General features: G+C 33.8%; 1 protein-coding gene across 12 annotated transcripts in view; it reads right to left on the reverse strand.

The window, feature by feature from the left end:
* The window catches only part of LOC126920015 (tropomodulin), a 118819-nt gene that overhangs the window by 96008 nt on the left and 1643 nt on the right, over positions 1–21168 (reverse strand). The gene's annotated exons all lie outside the window — the stretch shown is intronic.

The raw sequence follows: 21168 nt of genomic DNA on the forward strand, positions 1-21168 counted from the left end.
TAAGCACGTCTGGCCGTTTTATGAGCGGACTCGAGTGACCGCAGCAAAGAAGATCCTTTGTTTGAAGAGGAAGCAATGAAAACATGCTCGAGACAGCAGGCGAGAAAAATCGTGGAAAGTCGCGTGATGTGTGAAATTATTAATACTGGAACTACTAAATCTGTCAAAATTATGTATTGTAGGTTTATTTCCATCACATCACATTAATCATAATGATCTATACGCGGTATATTTATCGTAGTATCAAACAGTTGAATAAATTTTCATAAATCAATAAGAAATCATCTTCGTATATAAAAAAATTTCATTTTGAAATTTTTATTATTTTACTCTGAATCTCAATTCATTATATTTATTATATTCCTCTTTTATAATCCTCAAACACAATCGTAAAGAAAATTTACTAGATTTGTAGCTTGTTTTACTATCAATTGTGATTAAGGAAACAGTGCAAGTTTCCAAGATAATTTAATAAATAATTTTAGTATTATAATTTTGATAGTTAACGTGAAAGTTGCATAGGATATCAAGCTGCTATAGAATGTTCCAGTATATATTGAAGATCCAGCTTAATGAATGGTTCCATTTCACCAGTCGTGAGACTTTTGTCTTAAACTTTAAATGGACCGTTAACTCTTAGTTAATAACTAATTGAAATACGCAAGGCTTCGTCTAAAAGTTTGTCTACTCTAAATAATTAAAACCTATCAATATCCGCTTTAACTTAAGCTAAACTTTCTACATCTTATTTATACGAATATCACGTTCTAGGGATGTGTAACTGTAATAAATTTGACGCAATTTTATACACGTCTATTTCAACACAAATGAACAGCGATCCAAACAATATCTACGTTCGCACATCGTTTCATCCCGAGATGAACGAATGAAATTTATTTTCGACTGGATGGACAAACCTCGGATCGAATATATGAATACGTAAGTACACAAATAACTATGAGTTACAATCGAAGCCAGATCCGTCTGCAACAATGTGTCTCTTCATTATTTTCCTGCAATGTGTGCGTTTCCATGGTTAAAAATATGTACAATAGCTCGCGAAATTATTCGAAGATTTTTATGAATAAATTATCTGTATTATTCGAAAGATTTTGAAATTTCATTAGTATCGTAACAAGGTACGACTATCGTGACTATGTTGGTACAGTTTCAAATAAATTTGATAACGTACGTAGAAGCTACAAAATATTTAATGTGGGTATATGTTTATTATATGTTTAATGTGATTGTATTAAAACGGGTATATTAATTTTTTTACTAAATATATGTTTGCAGTAGGTATTTTGTAGTTGGTGTATATAACTTCTATTTATGTTATTAAACATAACAATACTGAAATTTGTTGACTCTTGTAATTATTTTGAACAGTACATTTATAGCGAATGCATATCTTTCCGATACGCACAGTATGTTTTTTTATCCGCCAGATATAAGTTGAATTTTATTTCACGCGAGAACTACTGCATTTATATTCCAGAGAAATATATTTGTATAGGAAATACGCATCAACGTGAATAATTTATGGTTTTATTCGTTATAAATGTAGTTCTGGGAATTTTTATATTTCATACCGAGTTTCATATTGGATTTCATACTGTAATTTCCAATGCAAATATTACATTTCCAATTTGTTTTTCTTTTCCTATTCGATGTGATTTAAGCTGAGTTATTCACCAGCTTAACAACGCTGCAATATTTTTTTTAGTATATTCGTATTAAAATAAGCCGAATCTCAATATTGAATTGAAATTCGTTTATCGGTTCTCGTTACCGTGGATTTTGTAATGTAGTCGTCAATCGTTTAAAATTATAACCGAGATATATTTTACTAAAAATAAATTTTCCTTCAACGTCTGTGACAATAAATTTAATAGTTATTATGTAGAGGCACTCTTCACAGTATGTTTCATTCTGTTCTCTATCGATAAAAATATTATCAATATTACACACCTGTTTCAATAATTGCGAATAAATCGTGACAGTAACATAAAATATCGAAGAATTTTCTTTTTGTCGATGTTTCATTTTATGCTACTTACTATCAACAAAAACATTATATTATATAAAGCTCCAGTTTAGTTTTGAGTTAGTATAATAATTATAAACAAACTGTAAGAACAAGATATCACACGTTTTCCATTTTTCAAGTATATCTAACATTTTAACATTTCTTCACATTCGTCAACATATTAACGCATTACAAACAGCTTGATCAAACTTTAATTAGCTGTTGCAATCAAGAAACAAGGTTCTTCCATCCACTTGAGATTAGACAGAGGACAATGATACTTATACGACGAACATGATGGCAGTGGTCCGATGCGACCAGCTGACGACGATTCGTCACACGATATATTGGCGCCTAAACCCCATTAAAATTGACCAAGGATTTTCTGTCACGAGTACGGGATCGCTGGTACCACTTACTATCGTATTTCTGTCCCGATTTGAACCACGTATCGTAGAAGCTGGATCTAAGTTTAGGTGTACACGATCAGTTTACCACGTTCATCGACGGATCGAATAAAACGAACGCCCTAGTGTGAACAACGAACTGGACATTTCTTTCCACGCTATAGTATTTAATAATTTACTTAATCAGAGTTGACGATGATTTTTTAAAGATTTGTGCTTAAATAATAAGGAATAATTTCTTCTCTTCTACAAATATTTCTTTTTATATTTCGTGTTTAATTTCAGCGCTTATTTGTCTGTATTTCATGTTTAAATTAATATTAATTCTTATGCGTTCTTCTGCAAAATAACTTTTTATCATATTATTAAAATACCCCGGGAAATATTGAAAATTTCAAACCGCTTAACCGTAACAAACAATAAAGACGGAAAGAAATAAAGAGCATGGCATTATAATTAAAATGAGAAAGCTTTTCGAAGAATGTTTCCGTGAACATACTTTCATACATATTCCGATGAACTATATAAAAATAATTAAGAAACAAAAGGATCGAAGCATTGGTTCCTAATCAACATTTTCTTCAAGTACAGACGAGTAGATTTAACAAATGTCAAATAAATTTGTCTTTTTATAGATGAATCATTAAATAAATAATAAAGAATGAAATTAATATACTAGAAATAAAATAGTATATCTTCAGAATCTATAACAAAGCCAGCATTCCTCACAATTCACTTTCTTGAAGTACGAATCGCTAAATAAATCACAAAGAACAATTTTATCTGTTTGTATATATGTATATCTAAAGTAATACAGTCTCAAGAAGAAACGTACTGTATTTGATAAATTGTTTATAGCAAAACAACCAACTGATCAGGCAGATCAGCTTCTACGAAGCTTCAAGAAGTCAATAAAAGACAATCGATAATATATTGACCAATTTCCTAACCAGGATATCTTACATTCATAACGAAGACAGTATATTCCTGGAAATTATTGAATTATTTAGAAGGAGGCGGATAATTGGACAGAATAGAGGGAAAAGGAGGAGAGGAAAAGACAGTGAGAAAGTTCCGAGTGAAACAAATAACGCTGAGTGTCCGAGCTATATAATCTATAGTTCCACGAAACTGGCAGTGAACGAGCGTCCGTGCTCAAATTAGTTTCCATCCAATAAATACCTTCAAAAATACTACCTTCATAAATAATACTTTTTGAAATGGAGCGCAACATTCTGTTAATATTCTAAGCATTTGTATCCATCACAAGAAAATGATGAAATAAATATGGATCCACTCTAATGCAACGATGCTATCCCGTAATCCTCGGACACGTAGTATATCGTACCTTGTTTTATTTTAAGAATATCTAGTCGACTGTTAAATTAATAAGCTCACTGTTTTCTCGAAGCAAATACTACAAGGATAATTAAAACGTACAGGAGACTATCCCTTCTCTAAACACGTTTGATTAATTCTCGAAGCAGATTCGTTGTCTTTAGCTTTTCTATGAAATTTTCTCTCTTCATCGTCTCGATATGCATAGCTGCTTGACGTTCTCTCTGAAATTCTCTTGTTAAGTTCCTTTGAGAACTTTCTGCGACAACTTTTGCTCATTATGCATTGTTTATTCCTACGTAGCTATAGAGAAACAAGTCACACGAACCTCTAAATTCTCCTCCAAATTTGATCCTAGAATTCTCATCTTCAGTACGTCATTCTCACACTTCTAAGAACTCCCATACTTTTACGAGCTTATGGTTATTGTTGTCTTATTCGAATTTGTCAACTTCGATGGGAACTCCTTTTACGAAATACCATAATATAGATAAATCTATTTTTCATACAAATATAATACAACGAAAGGTGAAATTTCTAGCAATCGTACCTACAAGATTTCTGAGAAAAATTACGAATTGATCATTTTAATCAGCCTGATAATTCTAATGTTAGTCTCCAGTTTTCGATTTAGCTACAGAATTCTCCACAAAATTCCAATGATATCCTTCAAATTTACCCGCATGCAAACCTACTTTCTCAAATTCCTCTTTAGTACGAAACAGGCGTTATTCAAAACCTCTTTCTCTCTTCAATAATTCCACCAGTAACCACCTTCCAACCCCTAAGCCAGCCAATACGCGACACATTCCACCATACTTAATCCGATCGATTTCGCTCGAGATGAGTTCAACTCGTACAACACGAGAGCGATCAATTCGCAGGGCAACTGGTATTCGGTAGATTCATGGGCTTAAGGAAGGCGGGATCGAGGAAAGGATAAGCGGCAAACAGCGAGGACGGACAACGAAGCGAATCTATTTCGAGAATCGGCCACGGATCGGCCTCGGTGCGTCGAGCATGACCGAGCACCCAACCACGAAGAGAGAAAGAGCAAAAGGGGCGCAAGACAGAGAGAGTGTTCGCTAATTGAGACGCCAGAGGCATCGACCAGAAACCAAAACGGAAGCAGCATAGCCTCTCTACCCTCGTCACTATCTGTCTGTCTCTTTCTTTCTTGCACGTCGACAGAAACTGCCCCTGGATCCCAGCTTGCAACGATACCACGCGATCTTAGTTCTCGATCAACGAAGCGAGCCCAGAAATTTGTCCAACGTCGACGCGTTGTTTATTTCTGTCGGCTTCGTTAAGATTTTTCCCTCGAATTTCGTTGTGTGCCGGTATCTAGGCGTCTGAGCTCGGTTTGAGAATGTTTGAGGCAAGTTTGATGCCGTTTGAGGCAAGTTCGAAGCCGTTTGAGGTAGAAGATTTGCTTTCTGTTGTGTCGTAGGAGACGATCGAAATTTAATTTCGTTACATCTTCTATTAAATTTGACTCCTAATACACATATCGTAATTATAGTGAATAGACTGGGGCTTTCTACGCATTTATGGGAAGTTTAAAGATATAAAAATGCACAGGATGTATGTATATAATATTAAAACACGCATAAAATATCTAAAGTAATCAAATCTCTATCATCTCATCGCACAGATTATACTATTTGCATTACGAGCACCTGTCTATAGATAGATTCCCTCCTTTTTATCCTGTTTAACATTCAACGAATGATAACTATCCTCACTTTGTATTTAATTGGACTTAAAGCCAGATATATTTGTTTTATGATTTGTAATTTCTTTCGAAGATTTAAAATGTTTTCCTATAACGATGGGCTGGATCTACTCCTAAATAAACCTGTCAATTTCAAAAACAGTTGACTTCCGAGTTTTTGGTCCGCATATGTTACGGGCAATGCATCAAATATTTAAAGAAGAATGCATTCTGGTCTTAAGTGAAAAACATTTTGTTTAACTAAATACCATAACTTTATCCTTTACTTCTAACTTCCTCTCGTACGTTACCCTCCATTCAACAGCTTAAAGTCTAAATCATGGTCGAAATATCATCTAATTTCACACTAATATTTTCCGGCCTACCATTCCATTCAACAATATTGCGCTTCTACGTTTGATCTCGCTTCTTCCTCGCATATGCATGGTACATCTTTTGACGTGCTGGCGTTACTCGGCTTGCCAAGTGGTGCATTTCATTCAAGATTGCACGACCTCTGAATAAAGGCCATCCTATTTACTCGATGTTACTCCATTTCCAACCTATTATTCACAACGATTGCCGTTTACCCCAATAATCGCGGACAACTGTCGTGGAGACGCTAAATAGCAAAGATTCGAGTCACTTTTGGCGCACGAGCTTCAAATGAGAAATTTTATTCAAATCTGTTATACGACATCTATTGTATCGAGGAAATGTCATCAATTTAGTTTTTTAGTAGACTTGTAAATGGTTAGATTTATGTTCATATTGTTCATATTATTATATGTGAATAATGAAATACGTAAGTACAAGAAAAAAATTAGTAAAAGAAGATCTATTTGGAGGTATTCAAATGTTTTGTAGAGCTATGTGATGTATACAGTGTTCACGAATATATTTGAACACTTGCAATAATTTATTTTGATATCTCACATTAAATTTCGCTTTAGAAATAAAAACATTTCCAGATTTATTCAGATTATTTAACTAAAATTTGTTCGTTGCTAGCAAATAAATATATTCTAGAGACCTGGAACTAAATAAACTTCTAGAATTAATTAAACATTGGAAGACAAGTTTCTGACAAATTTTAATGACAGACTAAAATAAATCGTTGATTTATCTGATAGTTCCTCATTATGTGTATTGAATCGTTTCCTAATTTAAAAGATAATTCATCGTGTTGTCACTATGCATTAAACAATAGAGGTACGTTTCAGACATGTCTTCTGCCATAGATCGAGTATTCCAAGACGTTTCTGTCTAATTAATGAGCAAGCAAAAGGACAAAGACGGAGCCAGAAAATTGCAGATTCGTGGCCAACGTTAATATTTGAATTCGCCGTATAAACTAACATTTTATCTACGTTGTAAACGGATTCAATTCCGAAAGGAATATTCCCAGTCAATATTTTGAACGAACTCTATATTTATATCTTCGCTAGAATTACAGTTTAGCAACTAGTGTTTGAATGAGAAAGGAAACACGAAAGTTGGTCAATGTAAATCTTTTGATTCGTTGTTTGTTATTCTGGCTAATGTTAAATAGTAACTTTTAAAAATCCGAATAAATATAATTAAATAAATTTCATATAATTTAAAACTAGAACATTCAAATCCAGAGATATTAGTAAATATTACACATAATATAATATGAAAATTATTATCTTATAGGTCTCATAGTTGTAAACAATCTATACTTAGTACAATTTATACAAAATTATTACTAGAGTTCTTACTATGTGTATATTTAGATATTTAAATGTTTACGAAGGATGGAAGAATAGAAAAGGTGCACTTAAAAAGTTGCAACACTATCTGAGTACACAACTACAGAAGAATGTATTACATTTTTGGACTAAAGACGCACATTAAATACATCTTACTACAGAAAAACAATACTATATCATATTTGAAAAAGAAATGATTAAGAAAGATATAGAAATATCAATATACACGTAAACAATAACAACGTAATATCAATAACACGTTAAACGTTGAAGAGAGGAAGTCTGACTATGACTGTCCGTTTCTACTAGCGCGTAATCTACTTCCTCGCATCTCTCTCCATTAAATTCGCGAAAGAACAATACACTTTAACACGTTTCGTGTAATATTTACTTCAACGCCATTAATTTATTTATAAATATAATATACAAAGAAATCAAGCGTTATACAAAATATCACTCTTTCTCGAAATGATTCCAAGATTAAATAACGCATAAAAATAAGATTATTTACTTCATTAATTCACATTGATTTACTTGCATCTTTCGAAGGAAATTTCCAAATCATTCTCCTTCATTTTCCTTCATTCCTTTTCCTAATACCTACAATCAATATGACGATCATTGACCGTTTTACATAAAAATATAATCACTCATCCTATCAAATATATTCCGAAGAGCATTTTCAAACCTCTTCAGACATCAAGAACTCCGTTATTCACGGGGAACGTACAAAGAAAATTTCCTCGACGCAGCGTCGTGAGTATATACAGCCACTAAAAGCAGTTCTTACTCATGCTCTCACGCGAAACTGCATCACTAACCTACCATTTTCATCGCTATAATCAATAACGCGACTTACTATGTGTTCCCAACAAATCTGGCGAACTGCGTCCGAGTAGAACGAATATTTCATCGCGTGTTCGCATAAACGTCAGTAATCTATGCTGTACGAAGGTATATACGAGTACGATATAACATTGTTTCGAAGGGGGTCGCTAAAAGAATCGAGCAAAAATATTTACGTGTACCGCATTTCGTATCGGCGCAGCCATCGACGTTGTAATTCACATTGGGAATGACGTTGCCAAGGAAGCGGCCACGATACGATGGCCGGCTAGCATCTGCAACGAGAATTTCAATTTCGACTGCAACAGGTCTAAATAGCGGCGAGCGCCTACCGTGTCGTACTGTGAATATAAATAAGTCAGCCCGCAAGCAATGACGTGGAATTGCTGCTGAAACAGACGCAGCTATCGACGTCACGATGATCGCGCCATCGACAGCCTCTGTAAACGACCACTCGAAATATCCGACCGAATCGTCGCTGGCCCACGCTATCCTGGCATCGATAACGACCGCTGTTCGAGGAAATTTTAGAATTTTATTGAGGTACTGAAATTTCGCGGCTTGGGGTACAGTCGGATGACCTGTTAATTATTTTAGTTCGTGCGTTATAGATTTGGAGAGATGAAGATTTAGGCGATTGGAAGAATGGGTTGTTCAATATCTTCGAAATATATCTAGACAGTTTGCACTTTATATTCGTCGCTCCAGTTTTTCACCGCTCCCTGTCTCCGCTAGTTTACGAACTGAGAAAGCTGAGTTTAAAGCTTATGAGGTTTAACATTATCGCGTGGGATCAACACTTAAAAGAACTGAATATTTACTGCTTTCTATGTGGCATTCTCGTCATATTATCATGAATTTGTATTTCTTACGATCGATTTTATGGTCAATGAGACATATTTATTTAATTATATCTATTTATTAGTGGATTTAAAACAGTTGACAACTAGGAGAATCGCCTAAAGAATTGTAACTTCGATAAATGGTGACGAATCATTTGAGAGCATTTTTAATATTTGATTAAGAGTTGATGGTACCTTGTCCAAGATGAAAACTTCAATTTCACTGACGAAGAGTAATAAATTTTCACTGACGTTCTAAGTGACAAAGCAAACGAAAATTACGAGCTAGTCGAGAATCATTCCTAAAAGCATATGCTTGACTAAACGCGGAGTGAACATCCTGAAATTATTCGTGATAGCATCATCAACGCTGTCACGACCTTGTGTAGCTTCTACCTACGATGATGTCATCGTGCGCGATTAATGTTTCCGCCAAAATCGTCGACCCAGACTTCGTCGGCCTCGCGAGCGGCCATCGATCTCGTAATTGCTGCGATTTACAAGAATACTAAGCTCTCAGGATATCGATAAATTATAAACTGAAAGCTTGAACGATCGTTGTCGACGTTCATCAACAAGGGATTAATATACGCTTAACGTTTTCATCTTTTTCAATGATGAACAAAAATATAAGATTGAAGGGTGATTTAAATACATATAATAATATGTATCACGCGTAGTTTGCAGCTTTTGCCAACTGATTTCGTACGATATCATATTCTCTCAATATTCTTGTTATAAGAAATAATTTTGGCCATCGCTTCAGAGTTTGTTTTGTAAACATTGATACAGTCCAATATTAAAAATATGAAAAAATAATTGTTGGAATTATTTCAAAATTAAGAATTTTATCAAAATCAATCTTTCCTGTTACGAAAAGCTCTTTTCTTCCTTTTCCATATCACAGGATTTAAAAATACATTTCTTGTACTTTGAAGTACTATACATATGGAACAACTTTCGAATTCTTATTCTCAAGTGATAATTACAAACTAAATTCAATCGATTTAATATAAGAATTTGTCCTACTTACATGTCCTACTTACCGTTGTATATTATAAAAATGTTAATTCATAATTATAAAAACCCTTACTCTTCTCTTATACATTTAAACCTACACAGATTCAAATCATCGACACACCATAAATACACGAAAAGAAATCGTTCAACAGTTGCTCAGCGACAGTCTGGTTGCTAATTGCCAAAAGACATTGCGAATGTTTAGAATTTTATCGAAGGTGTGAATTGCAAAGGCCACGATGTCGTCACCTTAGGCTCCTCGAGGCACAAGGTCGGCCGAGGCGAGATTTTTGTCAAGACTCCTCGCTCGTGCCAAGAATGTCGCGAACCACGAGGTACGTACTCGAATGCATGCATCGTCCTTTGTACGTACGTTTACGTTTTTACGTATGCACACGAGGAATGCTAATAGTCGAAGAACACGAAATGATCGAGCAGTCGTTGCAAACTCCGTGCTCGACGAAATTGTAGCAATCTGAATTCTTTCGATCAAGATGGATTTAAAGATTTGTTGCTAGATTTTTTCGTGTGATCTTTCTGTCAGAAAGAAATGTTTATCGTTTCATCGTCCTTAAATCAAAGTGCTAGATTTACTAAATTTCAGTCGAGCTTTGTGTTTAGAAAACAATGCAGGAATTTAGATAGCATTCTTTTGTATATTTAGAACCTTTCGTTGAATTGCAAAGGTAAAATTGTTTAATGGTGAACGATGTAGATATCAAAAGTATAAAAAATTACAGTTTTAGTGTAAAAAGTTAGTGTAAAAAGATGTGAATTTCAATATTAATAATTAATATTAACTGCAACTTTCTAATGTGCAACTGTAAAGTAGCTAGCAATTTCGCAGAGGACATAATTACTATCCGGAATAAAATAACGCTGAATAGTAAAAAAATTAACGTTTTCCGATACATGTTATGCAAATTTTTTATACGCTACTTTTTACGGCGAAATATCGTAAAAGAGTTCCTGTTAATTAATCAATACCTACGGACAACGACAACCAATAAAATGATATGTAAAACAATAACAAAATGAGAGAGTGTGTAAGTAGATATGGTTTGTTTCTGGTCAGACACGTGCGAAATTCAATATACCTTTCTATCCTATTGACTTTTTTAATTCATAAACTATTCGTACGATTTATCCTCAATTTTAGGAATTTCTTTACAAAAAAATTTGTTTAAAAATTTTATTTCCAAATAGATTTTTTCTATTGCTTTTTTATATTGCCAATCAACAAAGTCTTGATGTTTAAGATTTCTTTCTTTTCTTCGGAATACTTTTTAATTTCTTGCATGTTTGCTATTTCCTTTAAAAGCTATAGTTATTGATATACAAAAATCTTAAGCAGCAAAATTGTTTATCTTTTTATAAGAGGTTTAAAACTTCCTTTTCCATAAGAAGAAATCTCATCTGACGATCTGTAACTTGAACCTTCAAGGCTTTCAGGTTCTTGCAGTTAATACTATTTAAGGCTTCCGGGTGTAAGTCTCGTCTTTTTTTAAGGGGTTTCCAACGTCTTACTTACACTAGCACCGTCAGCAGCTTGCAAAGATGCAAGCACAGAACTTCCTGTTTCCCGCTCATTTAATTCCGGTTTTGTCGTATTACAGTCAACCGTCCATTAATTATAACTGCTAATTATCTAGTTTTTATTTCAATCGATAAATTAATTCATTTTCACTACCAATTAAATAGTTATTATTATCTCCATCCTTTTTGTGATAACTTATAATATTCTTCATCAAATGAAATAATAATAAATGAAACGTATATAATTGTAGGAACATATTGTCACATTTATGAAGATAATTTTGTTAAACATATGCACGAGTATGTGGTTTGCAATTTAATTAATTAGCCCTTAATTCGCTTTAATCTCAATTTGCCTTTATTACCCAATCTACTGTAATGTATTATTTAATTCGTTATTAATCTATTTTAATTCACATTTACCACTCTTCCTGCAATAAAATCAACTTCCAAATTAACTTGTGTATAATAAATTAATCCCACTTTGATATGAATATTCATTTATTTTCAATGAAGGAAAAAACATCATCTGACAAAGATTCACTTTCAAATTAAATACTAGCAACAAGAGTAACAGAGAAACGCATCTTGTCATTAGTATTACATATCGAATCACTGTAAAGTTACATCGTTATGACAACCTACTAAACGTTTCAGAGTAACTGCCCACCACCATAAATCTCGCAGCTCACTGTCACCCAAGCCACAAGTTAAGACCGTTGAATAATTAGTCACGCGTAGATTAGATTCATTTCCATAAATCCTATAGCCAACCAAAGAGACTAAATTGTCCAACAATTTTCATCGAGCAAATTTTATTCTTTTCCCTGATTTTCTTATCTCCTCCTTTTATCATTTTATTTCTTCTTCACCTGTACCTACCGTGTTGATTCGATTCGTTTTATTTAATTACGAGTGGCAGAGGAAACAAATCTGAAAAATAAAAAGAAAATGTAAAGAGGAAAGGGAAAAAGGAGAAAGTTTGAAATCGCGTTAAACGATGAAAGGAATGTGGAACGAAAGTTTCGATGTAATTAAGCGAAGAATGAGAAGCGAACGATAAGAAATGGGACGGAAACGTCCACGCGTAAACTGGATGGCTCTTTCGCAGTTTGCGAAATTCATCGTGCAAATTACTCGTCGTGATTCTGACGTTCAATTAATCATAGTAATTTTCAGTTACTTGTCTGGCAACCGTTGAACTATTCTCTGGCGCGACGATGACCGATTTCTCTCTCCCTTCCTTTCGTTTATACTCAAAATTACATGATTCCATTTGAATTTTTCCTGATAGTTGAATCCAATTCTACAATTCTATTTCGTACAGTTTCATTCTTGCCTCTATACGTATATGTACACCGGTCAAACTTGTTACTGTTGGGAAGTGAAATTGGTATCGGTTAATCAATACATCGGACGATTAAAAGTATTTTGTGTTCTGTATTTTGAAAATTATTTCATTGCGCTGGATTCTGAAATAATGATTATAAAATATTAATCGACCAATTGTCGTGTATTTTTCATTTCCTAAATAGCGATATAATTCATTAGCCACAACATTAAGAAACTTAAGAAATCAAATATATCAGGGAATTCTTTTCTTTTACTTCGGATTTTTTAATTATCGGAGTTCTAATTCGGAGCTTTAATTATTCATTGCTAGAAGAATTGTATACTTTAATCAGTACTAAAAAAAGTTGGCATATTTACTTTTAGTTTTTAATAATAATTAAAGTACATCAGCAAATAGGTCCCAGAATGTTTGTAATACCCGCTTATCGTTTAGAGTACTGAAAACTATTTTCGTTTCATTAGCGTCTATTTTAAAGAGTGAATCTGGGATATCAAAACATCATCAATATTTCCAGTATGATCTTCCAAACATTTTTAGTCCTCATTCGTACGTTAAACTTTTTGTTTAAGCAATGGCTCTGTTCGATCGTTGGCGCTAGATCGCGTCAACGAGAGTCGTAAATTCTCGTTACGATTCGATAATCGACGCTACGAATTGGTCGATCCCCTATTCCATTTAAGATAATAGAGGTGGTTGACTGTTTGTAACACTGAGGTAACAGATTATAACATATACTTTATTCCAACAACTTTGTAGATATAAATAGCCACGCGTCCTACGTACAGACGCATTCTCAGAGACGTGTAAATAGTAAGTCACAACTGATGACTAATCAATGAACGAAAACCAGTGAAGACATTGATTGATCAACGGATAAAAATCAGTCAAGAAATGTCGACTGATCTAAGGATAACAAACCAGTGAAGTGTGGTGACGATGCTGTCGCAGAGGAAAATTATTTCTGGGGGTTTGCTCATCACTGGTCGCTTGCGGGTGGAAATAACCGTTGAACATGGGAAAAACCCAACTTTCCCCTTTTTTATCTGATTGAACAATAACCATAAGGAACGTCTCGACTTGAAAATGTTTTATAACAATTAAGGGCCTTAACGGTAAAATAAAAATGCTTAGTTTTATCACAGTTCCTTTGGATTATTGCGATCCGACTAATTATATTTGCACAGCTAGTGGTCGTCTTGATCGAGGGATGGATTCTGGTTTATGTAAAGAGTCACCGAATGTAACAAGCACAGTGTTAAATATTATTATAAAAGTATTCGTGAAAACTTCATGGTATTAGAAACAATGAACAACGTTATTCGTCAAAAACAAAGAAAGAAAATAGGCTACACAACAGGGTTTCTCCGCAAGAAATTGTCTATTAACATCATTGAAACTTTCTGGTACTATACTTCTTATAATATTGTCAATTAAAATATTTATAATACAATCGATATAAAATATCAAATACATAGAAAGAAAATTAAAATAAATTTTTAAAAATGTTTCGAAAATTCCTTTATTTAAAAACATGCAAAATTGATCCGAGAATAATTCAAAACAACCATATTCCTCCTTTTACAATTGAAAATAAATGAAAATACTAAATACTAGTGTCACTACTATTATTATTTTTTAACAAAGAACTTAGGAAATTTTTCAAAGTATTTTTTAAAAATTCCTTTTGCTCGAAATCCGTAAAATTAGTCAATTTAAAATTTTCCTCTTACTCTTAAAAATATAAGATTAAATCGTCAGAAGACAAATTGCTTTCGAAACTACTCCCTTTTAGTCTCATCCAGACGAAAAAGGAAAAAGTCTACTTTGCCGCTGTGCAAAATTACAAATACGTTACGGACATCTAACGACAACGAATAGAGTATTCCTGTTTGCCAGCTACAAAATCCGGATATTTGCGCGTTGTAAAGCATACGGCCGCGGATATACAGCGCAGTTTCATGTGATTACGCTTCAACGCTTCTAGCGTTGCCAGTAATCTAAATTTCCGTGTTCTCGTTCGCCCGTTCATCTCACTTTCCATCGTGAAAATTCGCGAAAATTTCGAATACGCGCGAACGAGTATATTGTAAATATGCTGTTGCCATTGTGCACGAAATATGCGATCCGCTGATTCGAAAGACGAATAAAGTGTAGGACAAAAGGTTAGGAAAAATGAATATGATCTGCGAAGATCACACAGCTTAGCATCAGCTCGTAAATGCAACGTGTTTTACCTTTAGACCGAATTAATAACCAACCTGACATCGTTTTATTTACATCTAAACGTGGATATAACGCGCATCAACTAAATTGCCGGGTATTTTGTCCCGGGTAGCACGTGCTTGAATAAATTTCCTCGGGCAATCTGCTCCTCGCCGACCATAGGATTTGCCGCTATCAAGGAAATCACTTTGCAGACTGGATCTCTCTAAAACTATGGATGCTTGAAATAGAAAATACGGAGACATTGAAACTAACGTTTATTTTATGATTCGAATCTGTTGGGTTAAGTATACTAACGTAGACTGCCTTAAGTAAGTAATTAGGATACTTGTTACAGGAGAATAATTTCGAAAATTATTTGGTTTCTTATAATTGTCTTTCGCATTCCTGAAAATAAGAGAAAAAATTATTCGTGTAGAATAGCAGGTTCATCGATCTTGTAACTTTTAGGGAAAAGCGATTTCCAATTAGCTGTAAACGTTAACTATGGAACATTTACTTCGGAATTAAAAATATATACGAATAACTCTACTGGAATACATTGCGATAGATTCAATATCTTTTCTATAGAAATACGAATGTAGCTAAAATTTTATTGGGTCCGAATATATTAAAAACTACGTTCAACTGAAACCTGTTTTATCGCATCGACTGATCCAAAATTTAATCAACCTCCAAATATTTACGGCTCGCTTTATAATCAACACTCATTTTTTAATTCCACCTCCACTTTCCTACCAATGAAACGAAAAACAGTTTGTGAGTTATTAAATAATCTCTGGAAATTCGTCTGCCGAGCCGGCAGAACGACGACAAATCGAAGCAACATCATTTTTTTTCGATTCCAAATCTTTTGGTCTACCGCCATATAGCATAAAATTTATATAAAAAATAAAAATTAAACTTAAAACGCAATTCTGTTGAATGAAATATATTTTTTAACAGATGTTGAGATCCACGAAACGAAAGCTGATCGAAGCCTCGCCCAGACCTTGGTTCTATTTTAAAAGCAAGTCAGTGCGAACGTTCGATCTTTCGAATCCGTTCCCGCTCGCAAGAAGCGCATTAACGACGATTTATCGACTTATTCAATCCGCGGATCGACCTGCCACTTTTAAGTCGATTATCGACCGATACGAACGAGGAAAGAAAACGATCTTCCTCTTCGTTCCTAGTTGCTCTTTCGCGAAAGCAGTCGCCGATTTCGACGATGCTCCTGTTTATTCCACTTAAGCAGTGTCATCTGTGCAACAAAAGGACGATTATCAGTTCTCATTCGTTCCCAGACGACGATTCAAGTCGCAAATTGCAACACCCCTTCAACTACGTCTCACGTTTATCCTCTGTAATTGTTTCCGCGCCTCAATCAACGTTTGAATCATTCGTTTATAGGAATTAATGATCCGATGTTTGAGACATTTTATTTCTCTGTATGATACAAGGGATGTGTAAGACTCACTGAAAAATATAGTTTCTTATGATAGTGTTCTTGGAATAATTTATTTCAACTATTGAAAGATCTGAAAGTATGTAAAATTGTAAAAAAACTTAGAACGATATTCTGAAGATAGCATAAAATACTTATTTCTGGCGATTTCAATTTCAATCACTCGATGAAACTATACCATTTCCTTTACGCTATAGAATTAAAAATCTATATTATAACCACAATTTATTATAATAAGAATTGTAAAACCCTATAACGAGAATATAGGAAAAGGAGAAAGTAGGAAAAGGAGCATCATCATTTAAAATTATAAAATCATTTTAAAATGCTAACTTATAGGCGTCTGAAATTTAGAGCAACTGTACTATTCCCTTGATATTCCAAAAAATCTAATAGAACATTCGCAAGAGGAAAACAGTCCTCATTTACCGTTAGATTTCCAAGTATTATCAAACCCATGCGTCCATCTACTATTACGCAAACAACTGCAAATATCTCCTTGGTCCAAATTTAAACCGAACGCTAAACCGCCTCAAATTTTTCAGAAACAACACTATCATATGAAAACAAAGCTACCGCCAACACGCCATACGTCATCCGCTACGCAAACCGGAAACGGGTTACCCCTGTCGCGATCAGTATTGGAGCACAGCTAATGTTAATTCGTTCTCTGATTTCAGTGTTCTGTTTCGTTAGTTCTCTGATTTCAGCGTTCACAGAAAGCGGATGGATCCCCCTTGCAACGACGAAATTTATGCGGGTGATAATTCAACGTCTACCCTCGCGACACGACAATGATAATAACGATGAGAATGATTTAGTTGAATTATCTGCGGCTTCGAAGCAGCAGGCCTGCGCAGGCTACACCCGTGGCGCACGTGTGTTTCAGGGATTAATGCTTCAAGACGGCCAAAACTATGTCTATCTTCGACACGTCTATATGGAACGTCCGGCGGAGAGAGACAGCCGGCTGAAATTATCCTCTTGCCAAGCCCAACCGATTCCGACGCGAGTTATTATTGAAATCCTCCGCGTAGATGCCGCACGTACCCGCGACGACTGACTTTAATTAAATAAATATTTATCGACGCGAGCAAAGGTTCGTAAAACCAGCATCAAGCAATGGGAAATCGAACGTTACTTTCGTTTAAATCGCTTTGGGAACCTTTCCGCCGTACAGGCGTTTTCTATTGTCGTCGAAACGTTATTCTCTTATTTTCTCCAGTATTTCCATGGAATGATTGTTTTCACGATGAATTTTTCTTTTTTTTTTTGTTTTGTTTTGTTTGAATGCATCCCAACTTTATGTAGAAAATAATTTGAAAGCGTGGAAAGATTCAGTGTGCAGAGAGAATTTTTGTATCGTGAATATTTGCTTTCACGGTAGAGAGCAATTTGTATATATTTTTATTCGGGAAGAGAATCTTTTAAAAAAGGATGGGATTTAGTTACTTTTTAAAAAGGGAGATTTATGTAAAGGCGGTAGTGTATGAAATTAGAAATTTTGTCAAATGTAATGGAAACGTATAATTTGCCGTGTAACTGTCGAATTAATTATCTTCAATAAATTAGAATTTTAAAAATACAGATATACATTCTGTTGACTGTAACGATTACATCATATACTTCAACGAAATAAAGCAAAAGAACATGTTCTAATTTCTGATTTTTGTTCCCACCTGTACACAAAATTTGCAGTCCTTTATACTTCAAGAGAGCAAAATTCTATTACTATAGAGTTCAAATAACATAAATACTCTAAAAGATTCCACTCTGAGCTGCACTACTAATATCAAAATGTAAAACGTAGAACTTCCTTACAGGTGATCTATCAACAAAAATAGATTACACACACAATAGATTTTTAATACCTTCTCTTATTTATTTTAACCTCGTGAAACATTTTTCCTGCATTCTATCAGATTTACAGCATACAAATTCTACTAGACAAAATCATAAGACACAAATCAAAAAATAGCAAACACATATAAAGTCAACAGACAATCCATTTCGCTATAGCAAATTCTGCGCGAAACGAGGCAACACCTGAGAGAATCGACGTGAAGCAGAAGGAGGTGATTATCGTTAATCGGAAGTCCCAATCGCGAGGGATGTTCGCCGGACATTCATCGGTCGGGATTTACATCGCGTCCCCCCATCTTCGTTTCACCGTTCGAAACGAGTCCGTTGCCAGATCTAAAACCGTCGCGTCGTACCGACAATGACGTAGAATCTGAGTAAATCGCGCCCGTTGTCCGCTCATTTTGCATTAAACGCCGCCCGACTAATCTTTCTTATTCCACGTCGCGGCGTGTCGCCTCGTCGCGTCCATTTAATTTCGTGCCCGAATTACCCTTTTGTCTTTTAAAAGCTCGACAGTCTCAATGAATACCGGGCAACTTCGCGGAACTGGTTCTGTTCCCTTTCCCTTTCTCGTTAGAGCTGTAAAAGAACGAAACAACCAACTTTGATGAATCGTTTGAAACCCTTTGTCTCTGGATCTTGGATCGTCCGTTTCTATTTTTGAAAGATTTTGCTTGGATTTTTCGAGAGAACGTTTGTTATTGGAAAAAATGTTTCTTGTCGAGTTTGCTGTAAATTTTGCCAACAGTCTGTAAACATAAATGGAGACCAAGGTTTCTTTTTCTATTGTTAATGTTCCGCGGCCTGTTTAGAATATGAGGAAACAAAGAATGTAGGTTTATGGCTGTGTGTTACAATTGGTTTTTGGGTGAAGATTTAAATATCGGTAGAAATTTTGGATAAAGTACTCGAAATGATTAATGAAATGATATACGAATGAAATTGAGCATTTTCCTTCCTCTGTTAAAAGCAAATTTGATCTGGAGAAAATGTTTTGGAAGGATACCTGAACATTTCATAGAAATTCTTCCAATTTTTGTGTTATGAAAAATAAATGTTTCTAAAAAATCTTAAGTGCTAAAAGACTTTAAATCTTTAATTAATAGAAAATAAAGTAATTAAAATTTGATTATAAAATCTTGAAATTTTATTATAAATTCATGATAAGAAATCTATCCAAACTCAAATTGCTATTGTACTAACTGCACTAATGTGCGATATTATCGCGCTAATGTATTCAGATATGATTTCATCTAAGAATTAGAGACGGGTGTTTACGATTGGTTTAGAACTTATGTTTAGATTTTCTTCGCTGATTTTATGCATTGGGCTCGAGTAAACTAAGTTGGGTTTCGATCGTATCATTACGTGCAGTGAAATCTCGATTCGTTTCAAATATTATCAAACAACGACCGAAATTTATAGAATTCTTAACAGTCTAACTGTCGCACTAAATTATCGAATATCGAAATCTTTTAACTACCAACATTAACACGTAATAAAAACAATAGAATTATCAGTAATAATTATCTTTATATAGACTTCTGCAAATGGTATTTTTAAGGCCTATAATTTTACACACAGATAATATTTGATGGTAATTAAATAATCAGCATAATTAAATAATATAATTTCGCATTTAATTATACAACAATTTAAGGCCTGTATACTTTAAAAAGTATCTCTACTACTACTACTACTACTACTAAATATTGTGAAAAAATTCCAATACTTCGAAGCTACGAAATATTTGCAAGTATCGAATTCGTGTGTCGAAATTTAAATATTTGCGTGATTGGAATATTGAAGAAAAGTCGGAAAGATATATCTACAATATTAAAAAATTTTAGTTTGTTTTGCGCAAATGTTGAACAATATATACGATTAAGTTTATTCCCATTTTATCGATCACTCTTACTGGTAATATGGCAATGTGCTATTTTCAAGAATTACCAATTTAGGACGATAACTTCATTTTATTGTTCCTATTATTTGTTTATAAAAGATACAAAACAAACTCACAGAAGATAGCGCACTTCAGAAAACCAATTGACAAACAGCATTGAAAATTATCTTTTAAAATTAGAAAACCATTAAACTCAGACCTGACCTATGCATTTCATAACTATTCAATTTATCGCATCTTTGATCCGCCTACGTTCGACAATATCTTCTATCTTTATTTATTACGCAAGCCATAAAGCATTTCGTTAATTGCACATGACTCGATCAATCCTAATTCCCAAATAAAATCCACAAATAATCGACATCAATTTAAGTGTCTAAGATTTTCTAGAAGAAACGTCAAAAATTTGTATCGTATCAGATACTAATATACCAATATTATTATAGCATAAAAACAAATATTATTATTATTAGACTGTCGATATTTATGCAAATTCATATGTTTATAAATATAATTAAAAAATGATACAGAATCGTTTAACTACTAAATATTACAACGAAAAATATATCATAATTATCGTTAATTAAAATGTCCTAACATTTCGAAATTGAGGAAAACGAGAGTTTTATCATTTTCTTTCTGCTATTGTTATTTTTCTTTATTCAGTTTGTAAACTGAGATATTTTAATATCTAATCATTATCTCGTTACAGTTTACAGCCTTTGTGATATAACTATTTAATAAGTAAATAACACAATGAACTTGAAATATTTCATTACATCCTGAAGAATGAAAAAGATAATAGATAGGATATCTTAACTAACCAAGGCAATATACTTTGGATGTTTTATATATTTCTGCATAATTACATTTTACACCTGCATATTCGTCATAAAGGTATAAAAATTCA

This window comes from Bombus affinis, chromosome 9, assembly GCF_024516045.1.
Source record: "Bombus affinis isolate iyBomAffi1 chromosome 9, iyBomAffi1.2, whole genome shotgun sequence".
NCBI classification, from domain to species: Eukaryota; Metazoa; Arthropoda; class Insecta; order Hymenoptera; family Apidae; genus Bombus; species Bombus affinis.